At 32.2% G+C, this 14,036-nt stretch overlaps 1 non-coding gene across 1 annotated transcript; it reads right to left on the bottom strand.

Moving 5' to 3' along the window:
* Window positions 1-7,135: 7,135 nt before the first annotated feature.
* On the bottom strand, window positions 7,136-7,207 carry TRNAG-UCC (transfer RNA glycine (anticodon UCC)). The gene has a single exon. It is a non-coding gene; the product is annotated as a tRNA-Gly (tRNA).
* Window positions 7,208-14,036: the final 6,829 nt, after the last annotated feature.

The following is a 14,036-nucleotide window of genomic DNA, read 5'->3' as shown; positions in this document are numbered from 1 at the left end:
ACATATTTAGCCTAGTTTTCTTTTTCTTTTTTTCTCTTGAGTGATTTCGTCATGAATGCTTTTTGCCAATTTTTTCCCTTGAAATTTCTTATTTTTTTGGAGAAAAAATCACTTTGCCAATTTGTTTCATATATATTTATTTTAAAAAAATGATCATATATGACCCTCTCTCACTCATATGTGTAGGACCTCAAAGATTATCATTAAAGTTGGCACAGATCTCCAAAAACAATAAGTCTCATATCCATGTGATAACTTTTTTAGATATTCGTATCAACTTTAATGATAATTCGTTGGGGTCCTACATACATAAGTGGGGAGGGTCCTATAGGACCATTACTCTTTATTTAATATGCTTTGCCAGAAAAAACTTTTTTCATCAATTTTTTTATATGTTTTCCAAAAAAAAATAATATCTCGCAGGCATCATCATTATTATCTTGAATTTTATTTCTGACATAAATTTTTTGTTAACTTTTTTCACTTGACAATTTTATTTTATTTTTTTTTTGACAAAAAAGATATTTCTTTATCTGAAAACGTCTTGAGCCTTGTTTTCTTTTTTTCTTTTTCTCTCTTTAGTGATTTTGTAATGAATGCTTTTTGACATTTTTCCCTTGAAAATTCTCATTTTTTTGGAAAAAAAAAAAACTGAATTTGTAAAACATGTTAAACACTATTTTTCAAATCTTTCTCTTGAGAATTTTACAAATTTTGTTAGCAAAAAAGTATCAATATATCTTTGTTCTAAACATATGCTCTCCCTTAAGTTTTTTTGCACATTTTGTCCTTTAAATTTTTTCCTTTTTTTGGCGAAGAAAATAACGATATATGTATTTGCAAAAAATCTTTAAACTCTATTTACTTTTTATTTTAGACGAGTGTTTTTGTGGATTTTTTTAACGAACAAGTAACGGCCGAGGGATATGTGCTCCGCAATTATTTTGAGTATACAATTTAGATAGGGGTTCGAACCCCATAGCCAACCGCTTCTTTTATAAATATTGCCTTGAAATTCATTTTGCCAATTTATTTCATCGATTTTTTTTTATTTGTGTTTTGCCCAAATAACAAGACATCAATTTTCTGCCAACTTTTCTAACTTGAATTTTTTAAACATCTTAAGCCTTGTTTCCAGTTTTTTTTTCCTCTTGAGTGGTTTCATCATGAATGCTTTTTGCCGATTTTTTCCTCATTTTTTGGAAAAAAATAAAATATTAGTTTGTAAAACATCTTAAACACTATTTTTCAATTATATCTCTTGAGTATTTTGGTTGAATTGTTAGCAAAAAAACAAATATATCTAGCAGGAATCGTTATTATCTTGAATTTTATTCCTAGTTTAAAATAATGTCTCTTGTCTTTTTAGACTATTTCATGCTATTGAGTTTTTCATAAACACATCTACAAAAGTTTAATGTCAAAAAATATTTAGATCCCTAAGTTTTGATATACTAACTTTAGTGGAAATACATTAGCCGATAAATGTCTTATATCTGCACTATAGTAAATATTCAGCTCAAATAGCTTACTTATGATTTGAAAAAAATACTTTAGGTCGATATTACAGTAATAGCTCGATGTACCGATTTTTGTTAATGTGATTTTATTAATAAGAAATAGTTTAGGATTATCCGGCTTTAAAGGTATTGAAACTAGGAACATCATCTATTGTAAATCCGAATAAGATAAATATTTGAGATTTACATAGCAATGCAATCTCCGATAATTGGGAAGATTGGCTTGATACTGTATAACAAAGCATTAGATTGAACCTAAATTATGTTTTAAAATCGCATGAACAAATTATTATGTTGATAACAAATTTTAAAAATGCCATTTACACTTTACACTATACATTTAAAATATTTATTAAGTAGTGAAATTTTGATGTTATTTGTATTTTAAAAATGTTACAAACTTTTATTTTATCTATAGATACACATACTAATGTTACTATAAGATAAAACTATTCACGAAACAAAACGAAATTGTTTCAACCAAACCTTTTTCTAAAGGAAATAGTTTTACAGAGCCTAGGCTCTAAACGATCAAATTAGAACCTACCTCAAAACTTTTGCTATAAGAGGTTGTTTTGATGCCCAAATATCCTCAAATTGATTATCTCGACATCAAGACGCATGGACATGAGAAAAAAATGGATTTCACGTTTTGGATATGGTGCATCTTGTAATGCATTATTTTTACCGTCAAATTTCAAGATTTGCATAGATATGCTCGATCTACACTATTTTTTAAGCTTTAAATTTTATAATTAAATATGAAAATATATTTGAAGGCTATCACAAAGATTTCCAGTATTGAAACCACATTTCTAACATGTACGGTTTGTATAGAGCCGAGGCTCTAAATAATCAAAGTAAAGCGCACCCTCAATTAGTGTTGAGAAATGTGGTTTCAATATTGTAAATCTTTGTGATAGCATTGCAATATATTTTCATCTTTAATCATAAAATTTAAAGTTTTAAAAAAGTATAGATCGAGCAGATCTATGAAAATCTTGAAAATTGATGGTCCAAAAATACGTTACAAGATGCAACATTTCCAAAACCTGAAACCTATTTTTTTTATCATATCCATGCATCTTGATGCCAAGATTAACAATTTGAGGATATTTGGGAATCAAAACAACCTCTTATAATGAAACTTTTAAGGTGGGCTCTAATTTGTTTGTTTAGAGCCTCGCCTCTATATAAACTTTTCCCTTATCTAAATTTGCTATAATTTTTTAGTTCCAATAAATCTTCTTAAGTAATTCATGCTCCTACATGTTGACAACATACACTCGTCCTTTTAGATATAGCATCCACATAGGAGATATATTATTTAAAATTTAATTTTACCTGCCTACTAGTAATGCCGTTTAATTTTTTGAAATTATTCTAATTATAATCATAATTTTATGATTATTTATTTATTTATAATCAAGGTAGATTTTTTCATGCTCCTACAGGTTCACAATATACATGTGCCCCCTAGATATAATATCCACTTAGGAGATACCATGATTTAAATTTAATATCTATTTTCTTTTTTGTAATTAATATTGTTTATTTTTAATATAATTTAAATTAAAATTTCAAGCACTATTTTCCATTTCTTCCTTCAATTTCGTTGCCAAAATTTTGTCCAGAATGTAAGGATAACATATATATATATATTTATATATTCTTATTATTATTTATTTTTATTTTTTTATTTTTTCCCTTAATTTTTTGTCAAAATAAAGTACCTTCATTTAGAAAACATATATTCTCTTTGGGGCAGTCACTAGGTGTGACGGTAAAAGGCTCGGGTAGCCAGCGCAAGAGTGTGAGTTTGAGTCCTGTCATGAGAGTGGCCACTATATACATAAAAAGCTATAGGTTAAGATCGTTTCCAACTTTCCCCTCCCGAAACCTTGCATAGCACGGGTTACTACCATTTTATATTCTCGCTAATTTTATTTACCAATTTTCTATTGAAATTTGTTTGTTAGGTAATAAAGATGACTTCATTTGCCAAACATGTGTTATTCCTCAAAGCGGTTGCAAATGTTTTTTTCTTTACAAATTTATGCCAACTTTTCTTTTTGGGAAGAAGAATGATATTTTCATTTATAAAACATCTTGAACACTATTATCATTATATTTTCTTATAAATGTTTCCCAGACTTTTGGTGGAAAAATGAAATATACCTTCATTTGCCAAATATGTAATCTTACATCGGAATTGCAGCCGATAATTTTTCTTGAATATTTGCTAACTTTCCTTGAAAAAATATATATATATTTCTTTTGCCCATTATTCCCTTTAATTATTTGGCAAAAAAGTAGACATTCCATTTTTTTGCAACTTGTAGGCACCATTTCATGTGTTTGCCATTGGTCAAGTATGGGTCTATTACTTGGAAGGTAATTATTATGACCTCCATTCAATCACTAGGTTGGCAATGGACCCAACCAAACCCGGGACATGACGAGTAGACCCGACCTCAGGTCTAGGTATGGGTCTAAGTTTTGGACCCGAAAGGTCAGGTCCAGGTCCGACCCACACCCGACCCGAATAATATGGGTTTATGTTATGTGGGTATTCATAAATGTTGCCAATATGTTTGTTGTTTAGGATTTCCAGTTGTTATATAAAAAAACAAGGAATGTGGTATATGTGGGTATTCATTAATGTTGTACAATACTATAAATGTTGCCAATAATATGGGTACATGATAGCAAGAAAAAGGGTAAAAAAGAAAGAAAGAAGAAGCTCATAGTCATCAATGGACCCGACTAGACCTGGGATTCGACGAGTCAAGCTATGGGTCCAACTTTGGATCCAAAAAGGTTATTAAGGAGTTTTTATTTATTTTAGATTCAAGATTATTTTTGTTTTATCTATTTTTTGGGGAGTTCAAATTTTAAAAGTTTGTTTTACCTCTTATTTTTGGAGTTTATATTATGGGTGCGGTTTGTATAGAGTCGAGGCTCTAAACAATCAAAGTAGAACGCACCTTCAAATAAGGTCAACAAATGTGGTTTCAATATTGGAAATCTTTGTGATAGCATTCAAATATATTTTCATATTTAATTATAAAAATTAAAGCTTAAAAAATAGTACAGATCAAGCAAATCCATGAAAACTTAAAAATCTTGAAAATTGATGATCCAAAAATGTCTTACAAGTTACACTATTTTCAAAACTTCGAATCAATTTTTTTCTCATGTCCATGCATCTTGATATCGAGATGATCAATTTGAACATATTTGAGCATCAATACAACCCCTTTTAGTGAAATTTTTAGGTGGGTTCTAATTTGATTGTTTAGAGCTTCGGCTCTATGTAAACTATTTCCTTTTTTTATACATTTGACTCAAGTTTACTAATTAAAAACTTGTTTAAAACAATATTGCCATTTTAGAGTTTATTTTGACTTTAGATTCAAGTTTATATTGTTTTTTTCTTTGTATTTGGGACCAAAAAAGCAAAACTTCGAATCAAATTTTTCTCATGTCCATGCATCTTGATATCGAGATGATCAATTTGAGAATATTTGAGCATCAATATCTCTTCTAGTGAAAATTTTGAGGTGGGCTCTAATTTGGTTGTTTAGAGCCTCAACTCTATATAAACTTTTTCCTTATTTTATACATTTGACTCAAGTTTACTAGTTAAAATTTTGTTTAAAACAATAATGCCATTTTGGAGTTCATTTTGACTTTAGATTCAAGTTTATATAGTTTTTTCTTTTGTTTAGAGCCTCGGCTCTATATAAATTTTTTCTTTGTTTTATACATTTGACTCAAGTTTACTAATTAAAACCTCGTTTAAAACAATATTGCCATTTTGGAGTTCATTTTGACTTTAGATTCAAGTTTAGGTTGGTTTTTGAGAAATTATCGCTAATATACCTTAATTTTAACAAAATTGGAAAAAAAACTCTATACTTCCCAAAACTTCACCCACACCCTTTTTTCGAATTTTCACGATTTTTTGGATGAAAATGCCACTTACGGTAGTCTTTCTACCGTAAAGGTATTGATAGAATAACGGTACGTCAAGTACCGTAATAGCTTGAAAATATATTATGATACTTAGATAATAACTTCTATTGACATTATGGTACTTTAAGTATCATAAAAACTAAAACCCATTTTACTACCGTAAAAATTAACCCATGTTATACGGCATTGCAAATGCCATAAAATCTTTTATCTTTATTATATTAATCTCTTTCATCTCTATTTTTTTATATTTATCTATTATTCCTCTCTCTCATCCTATTTAATATTTATCTCCTATTCTCACTAATTTTTTTTTTTATCCATTTTTTCTCTCTCTAAATCTTTTATCTCCCTGGGATATTTGGCCGTGTCCTAATTGGCTCGTAGAGTAATATGGTAGATAGAGAAAAAAAAGATAAAAAAGATAAAAAAGAATAAGAGAGAAATAATAGATAAATATGAAAAAGTATTAGAAAGAAATAATGGATAAGAATTAGAGAGGAAATAAATAAGTATAAACATAATGAGAAAAGGGTTTACGGCATTTTAAATGGCGTAAACCATTTTTATATTTATCTATTTCATCTCTAATTTCTTTTATGTTGACCTCTATTTCATATTTCATCTCTAATTTCTTTTATGTTGATCTATTATTTCTATATCTATGTTATACAACATTTAAAAAGTGGTAAACCCTTTTATCATAGAGATAGAAAGAATAGATCAACATAAAAACCCATTTCAAATGTAGTAAATCATTTTCTTATAGAGATAGAAAGAATATATCAAAATAAAAGAAATTAGAGATGAAATAGATAAATAGAAAAAACGTTTACGCATTTACAATGCCATAAACCAATTTCTCATTTTGTTTATATTTATCTATTTCATCTCTAATTTCTTTTATGTTTATCAATTCATTCTCTTTCATATTTATCTCTTATTTATCTCTTATTCATTTTTAGCTCTTATTTCTCTCTCTACAATCTTATTATACGAGCCAATTTGAACACGGCCAAATATCCTAGTTAGGGAGCGAAAAGATTTAGAGAAAGAAAGAAGAGATAAAAAAAATTAGAGATAAAGAAGAGATAATATTCAAAATATGAGAGAAAGAAGTAAGACATAAACATACAAAAAATAGAGACGAAAGAGATAAATACAATAAGGCGAAAAAATTGCCGTACAACGCAAGTCAGTTTTTACGGTACTTAAAGTTCCGTAATTAGCTTCCATAGTTTTACGGTACTCAAAGTACTATAATGCTAATTGAAGTTATTGGTATTTATGTCTATCAATGCTTTTATGGTAGAAAGACTATCGTAAAAGGCATTTTTATCAAAACAAATCACAAAATTTGAGAATGCCTTTACAATTGAAAGGCTACCATAAAGGGCATTTTGTCAAAAAAAATCGTTAAAATTGGAAAAAATGGTGTGGGGGAGGTTTTGAGAAATTTTAAGTTTTTTTTTCAATTTTGTTAAAATTAAAGTTTATTATCGATAATTTCCCTTGCTTTAGTTTTTTTAAAAAAATCTTAAAATTGGAAAAAATGGTGTAGGCGAGGTTTTGAAAAATTTGAAGTTTTTTTTTTAACAAAACAAAAATTAAAACAAGATTCATAAGGGTAAAAAATGTGCGTTTGCCGGGAGTCGAACCCGGGTCTATTGCTTGGAAGGCAATTATCCTAACCGTTGGACTACAAACGCCATTGATGAAAGGATTTGCCAAATTATTTTAATTGATTCCTAACAAGGGTGTGGTGGACACGCACACCAAACCTTTAGGTTGAAGTCATATTCAATGATAAAACTCATTTTGTATTTTATTGGTGTATTATTTATAGATTTACTTTACCTCAAAATCGGGGCAATAAAAATATTTAGAAATTTGGTAACAAAAGAAATTGATCAAATTACCCTTGAACGTGGTATTATGGTCAAAGGTTTTGTTCATTTTTTTTGTTATTTTGTTGAATGCATCCACCCTGTTTTGATTTATTTATGCACCAAAATTTGTCTAAATAGAATTTAAAAAAAATGTGAAATAAAAAATGGAACAACTTGTGGCCCTTGGATAGGGCTAGGTTAAATCTCAAGAGTTGAAGGGTACTATTGCACCCCCTAAAGCATCCATATCTATTTAATTTTCATAATTAGATGTGAATTAGTTCTTTAGATTATCATTGAAATTTTTGACACCAAAATTACATTTTTTCATGAGCTTTGAAGGTATACCTTAATTGGATTATTTAAGGTCGACACCTTGTACAAACTACATACCCCCCTCCCCCCTCCCCACATAAAGAAGAAGTTTATACAAGTGCGAGGCTCTATCCTCAAATTGATAATCTCAACCTCAAGATGGGTGGATATGAGAAAAAAATGTATTTCAAGTTTGAAAATAGTGCATCTTGTAATGCATTTTTTGGACGTCAATTTTCAAGATTTTTCATAGATTTGCTCAATCTATACTATTTTTTAAGCTTTAAATTTTATAATTAGAGATGAAAATAAATTTTAAGGATATCACAAGATTTCTAGTATCGGAATCATATTTCTCGACATTATTTGAAGGTGCACTTTACTTGATTGTTTAGAGCCTTGGCCTTATACAAGCCTCACCCTTGTTTTAAACTTAATAGGTCCGTTCAAATTTGGTAGGGTGCCAACGGATCTGATCGGGTCGGTAGTTGGACCCAAACCTAACCTGAAAAAAAATTATGGGATCACGGACCATGTTAGACCTGAAGTTATCGGACCTGACCCGATTGGACATGAACCAAAAAAAAAAATGTAAATATTTTATCAATTATATACATAAATTATTTAAATATTATAGCTAAAAATGTATAATTATATATATTTAAATATTATTAAAATATTATTATCAAATATTATTTAATAAATAACACTCTTTGGGATTGGGGTCCGAGTCGTGTCCGCATGGACCCAGACCTGGCTTCGAATAATGTTTGGGTCCAATACTTGGATCCGAGTATGGGACCCCGACCCGACCAGTCAAGTCTAATTCTTGGAGCCATACCTGGAAACGGTTAAGGTCCCGATGTCGGGTCCAGGTTCATTGCCACCCCTATTATTTGGCCTCCTTGTTTATTTATAAATTTATAATTCAAACGAAAAAAGGTGGGTTTGTATGGAGCTGAGGCTCTAAACAATCAAAGTACAGTGGATCTTCAAATAGTATCGAGAAATATGGTTTCAATACTGGAAAACTTTATGATAGCCTTAAAATATATTTTTATCTTTAATTATTAAATATGAAGTTTAAAAAATAGTGTAAATCGATCGGATCTATGAAAACTTTAAAATCTTGAATATTGATGGTAAAAAAATATCTTACAAGATGTACCATTTCCAAAACTAGAAATTTATTTTTTTGTCATGTCCATGTATCTTGATGTCGAGATGATCAATTTGAGGATATTTGGGCATCAAAACAACCTCTTTTATTGAAATTTTCGAGGTAGGCAGTAATTTGATTGTTTAGAGCCTTGTATTTATATAAACTTTTTCCAAAGAAAAAAAAGAAAGGAGAAGGGAAAACCGTTAAAACCGTTAATGGGTCACTAGATCAGCCTTGTTTTGAAAAAGCTTTGCCCCCCGCGATCTCTGTCTCCTCTCTCATTCTCTCCTCCCTCAAGAGTCCATTCACATGAAATTCTCTCTCTCTCCACCAATTTCCAGCTCTGGTTTTTGTTCCATTTCTCTCTAACTAAACTGCAATTCAGCTTTCTTTGTATCTTTCATGGCATCCATGAACGACTCATCTAATAGCTAAAACATCAATATAGAAAGTCCTTCAGATCCACTCAAACAGTGGTGATGACCCACTGAAGATTTCAGAACCCACCATGAGTAATTCCTCTGGTTCAAGAGAGAACTTAGAAGAAGTGCCATGTTCTTTGCCTGGCTTGAAAGAGAACAGCAGTCTTGCTCGTGGTTCTTGCTCTGTACCCGAAGAGAAATGTAAAACCATCGAGGTTTCGGAAGGCAGAGGCCCATCCATGGATGTTTTTTGTGATGGTTTGAAAGAGAGATTCTCCCTCTACTGCGCAGAATACTGAGCCTGTTCGGGCTTCTTGCTTCAATGGAGAAGATAATCAAGAATCAGTCAAATTCCAAACCCATGGAGGCTTCTTTATCAGGTATGAAAACGAAATTCATATTGGCTATAGCTTCTTGCTTGAATCCAGAAAATAATTCAAACTCATTGCAAGTTCTGGAGCTGTTTAAGGAGAGAGAGATCTATCTTTGGTGGTTCTTCAACCTGAAGCTGTTAAAGCCTCTCTTGAAAGTTCAGGAAAGAATTCCGATTCAAATGAAGAAAAACACGCACAAGAAAAACTCAAGGAACTAAAAGAAGGGGGAGGAGGAGAATTAGTTCTTAGGTCCATTGTGCTAAAAAGCAGGGTCGGCAGGGAAAGATCCACAATCAAAATGACTCTTCCGGACCTGAACAAGTCTGACCCAGACATGCCGGGCCAGCCCCGGTTAAGGCTTTCAAGCTTTGACATCGCAGACTCGGTAGGAGTCTTTCATCCTATTGATGACCCAGATGGTTCTACCTTTCGATGGCCCGAGATCGAATCATCGGTTCCTATGCAACTCTTTTGGGCCTATTTGATCATGGTGCATAACTGGATTTCGTGAAGGGTGTCTTGCTATTTGGCTCTCCACTGAGCTCGCTGACTACCTTTGCGTCGATCCTTTATCGACTTACGTGCCTTTTTATCGGAAATTTTGGAATAAGGCCTCATTATGTATCTGGGCCTTTAAGAAGCTCAAGAAAGAACCAGACATGGATGATGACAGGCTTCTGGGTTATCTGGTTCGCACCTTGACGCTTAGAATAGGTGGTGACCATTTCGACACTGTGCAGTTTGTGAAATCTTTGTTTAGCTTTCTAATTGATCAGCTGCTTGGGCTTGACCAGAGTTTCTCTGAGCTCAAGGCAAAAAAATCTATGAGTGAGGAGCATTAGGGTCAGCTAGAGAATATCAGAGAGGCTTAGCTATGCAGATGCTGGAAATTGTCTGGTTCTTTTAACTCGATCCAAGATTTTAACGAGAAGAATAAGCAGGGGGTTAGCTCGATGAATCCTCATTATTCAAACAAGAAAAACCAGAACAAGGAAATGGGAATGGAGAAGGTGGCCATGGATCAAGAAGCAGAGGTGATTGAAGTTGAATTAGTTGCAGTCTCGAAGACTAGGCCTAAATCCATTGAGATCAAAAGATCCCATCGAAGGCTCAAGGGATTCATGATTTTGGATGAGAAAGAAGATATGCGTGCCATTGAGGATTTAGAGCACAACAAGTTCTATATTTCCTCTGAGATAAGGCCACTTTATGGAGTGAATTCAAACACAATGGTTCGATGCAAATTGTTTGGACCGATCACTTCTTGATGCATTACAGGATACAATGAGGGCCGCCCCTCTATTTGGATCTCCACAAAAGTTGCAGACTACCTTTGTGATGAGCCTAACAAAGGCTATACACCTTTATTTAAGCCCTTATATGTGAAAGCAGTGCTCTGTATCCATGCCTTTCAGTTTCTCAAGAAAAAACCTTCTGGGAAATTTCGTGAGCTTTTTAAGGAACTGGTTTTAGCTCTAAAGGCCCGTTTTGAAAACTTCAAGGACAAAAAAAAGACCTGTAACATTGCAAATTCTCACTTCAATTTCATAGCTGAGCAACTAATTGGACTTGATATGAGCTTCTCCAAGTTACAGGCTATAAAAACCATGATAAAGAAGTCCAAGGTAGATATCACAAAGGAAGGTAATACAAAGGCACGTTTTATATTTTTGAGAACAAATGGCTTCATAAATGTGGTTCATCTTTCTCGAGCAGTGAAAAGAATGAAAATCTGCAAAAACATCAATTGGAGAATAACATTGAGAGAGTCGGGGAAGAGATCATGAAGAAGCCAGAGAGCCATGTGAGAGTAAGCCAAGATGGACCAAAGCATCATATGACGCTTCGACCAAAGAGGGCCTTGGGTTTATAGCTCAGGCACAATCCTCAGGCCATTAGAGATTGATAAATCAACCAGAGCAGAAGGTAGAGGTGAAGAGACAGGAGCATGAGAAGCCAGGAGTATACTTGGAACTCTTTTTCAATTTCACAGGCTTTGGAAGGATTGAATATGAGGCAAGGGGAGCACATGGAAATGGAGCATGGTAAATGAGAGGGTGGTCAGATGTACAAAGAAGAGAGAATTGGGAGTGGAACATGATTGAACAGAGGGTCATTAGGAGATGAGAAAAAAGAGAGCATGGAAGTGGAGCATGATAAAACAAAGTAACTGTTGATGTGCACATGAAGTTATTTGAGTCTATATTTTTGGCTTCTATATGGTATAAGAATACATAGGCAGGGAAATAGTGATACTCATCTCCACTGTTGTGTAGTGTACACCATACACAGCATTTGTATGGTATGCTTTACCTTGACAAAGAGAGTTGGTCCTCTCTAGAGGGAAATCACTGCTTGTGAAAGGTGTCTTGGGTGTAAATATGGATGTGTACCATATGGATATCTAATAATTTGCTACCTTGAAAACATTATTGATCCAGTCCTGTTATTTCAATATCAAAGACTTTCATAGCTCAATATAAGATTAGCAAGAGTATACAATGAGACTATTTACTTTTGATGTAAGGAGGTCACAATCACTCTTATCTATCGGATTTCAAATCTGATAGTTGTAAGAGTGTCATTGATTAGATCCAAAGTTCAAAAAATTTCTCGAACTTTGTAACCCACCTCAAGCCATCCGATTTGGCATATAATAGCTAAGAGTAACTCTAACCTTCTTTTGACATAAGATTATAGTTTTTAAATGAATTTTAACTTATTGCCTTATTTTTATTTTTTTATTTGTAATAACTCAAATGAGCTATTATCTCATTGATTAAAAGTAAAACAAATCAAATTTTAGGATAAGGGAAAAAAATATAAGGGAAGTATTTAGGAGAATTGTATGAAGTTGTCTTAAATCTCATCAGAAAATACAATTCTAGCATCGGAAAGCTTGCATAACGATCATCTCGACTTTGACAATAATGGATATGAAAGCAATATTTCAAACGCCGCAAATATTTTATCTTGTAACACAATTTTCAGATATCCATTTTAAGTACTCAAAACACCACTATATCCGTAAGCTTCAAATCCTATAGTCAAAGATGAAAATCAATTTGCATATAATCATAATGATTTCTAGTACTGAAACTATATTTCTTGCCTATGTTGTAGTGTATGGTAGTAAAGTGGCTATCCACCATTCATATGCAATGATGGATAGTGGTGATGACTGACATTTACTGGTGATGTAGGGATGGGTGCAAGAAAATAAAGGAATCCAAAAAATAAAAGACCAAAATAAATATTGAGACATTGTACTCTCTTTAAAAGTTATATACCATTCCAAAAGATCACCCAAAATACATTCATCTTCTCTCTCTCTCTACCGCTTTAAATTATTTATAGGTCTAATTGTTGTATGTTTACAGAAGAAACCAAATCTAGATCCTAATTTGATCCCCTTAAAAATCCTAATCAATATCATATACTAACATTTTATCTTTTAAAAATAAACTTCAAATTCTACTGGTCAATTCCCTACAACTCAAAAAATAAATCAATACCTCTAAAGAAATATAGAACCTCAAAATAACTCTAAACCTAAATTTTAATCTTCCAAACTATTAATCAAAGACTATCCCATTCATCACTATGTACATGTATCTTTGGATGTTGATCTTCTTCAGGAATTTCAACTGCTTCTTCAGCCAAGTGTACTTCAGTCCTCCTTTTTGGGCTTCACATGCACCACTGTGTCCAATTTCATTACACCGATAACAAGTAATGTTAGAGATTTCAATTTTTGCCCCTCTCTAAGCTCCCTTATGATTTTGTTTCCATCGTAAAGCAATTTCAAAAGTCTCGCTTCAGGTCTGTGGTTAATGTGGAAAGACCTCATTATCAGTGGTTTATTGGAACAAGTGTTTGTAAAATCGAACGTAAACGGTTAATCGGTTTCGAGGATGGAAGCGGTTTGAACCAAAACCGGATTAATCGGGCGGTTAACTGTTTTAACCGGTCAAGTAGTTTTTTTTTTTTTTTTTTTTAAAAAAAAGGTAAAAAACATCCAAAAAAATTGAAACAAATTTGAAAAACTTAGATTAAGTGTATACTATTATATTACATACATTTATCTTACAAAAAAATTGAAACTACTTTTTATATAAATTAATATTTGAATACTATGAAGATATGCAAGACAATTTAGAATTTGACATTAATTCAATTAATGAAGTTACAAGTCCAACTAACAATGCTAGTAGTAATGAGAGCGGCGAGGGAGATCATGATATTATTGTGTTTCACTATCAGAATTTACGGGACGAAAAATCTGAGTAAGGCTTGGTGGAGTCTGTAATGCCACAGTTGTGCCCCCTCGCCAGTCAGGAATATTTATTGTGGTAAAATATTGTCTGAAAAATCCT

The sequence above is a fragment of the Amborella trichopoda genome, chromosome 11, assembly GCF_054954075.1.
Source record: "Amborella trichopoda isolate Santa Cruz 75 chromosome 11, AtrichopodaSantaCruz75HAP2 v2.0, whole genome shotgun sequence".
NCBI lineage: Eukaryota > Viridiplantae > Streptophyta > Magnoliopsida > Amborellales > Amborellaceae > Amborella > Amborella trichopoda.
This window is presented reverse-complemented; position numbering and strand designations above follow the sequence as displayed.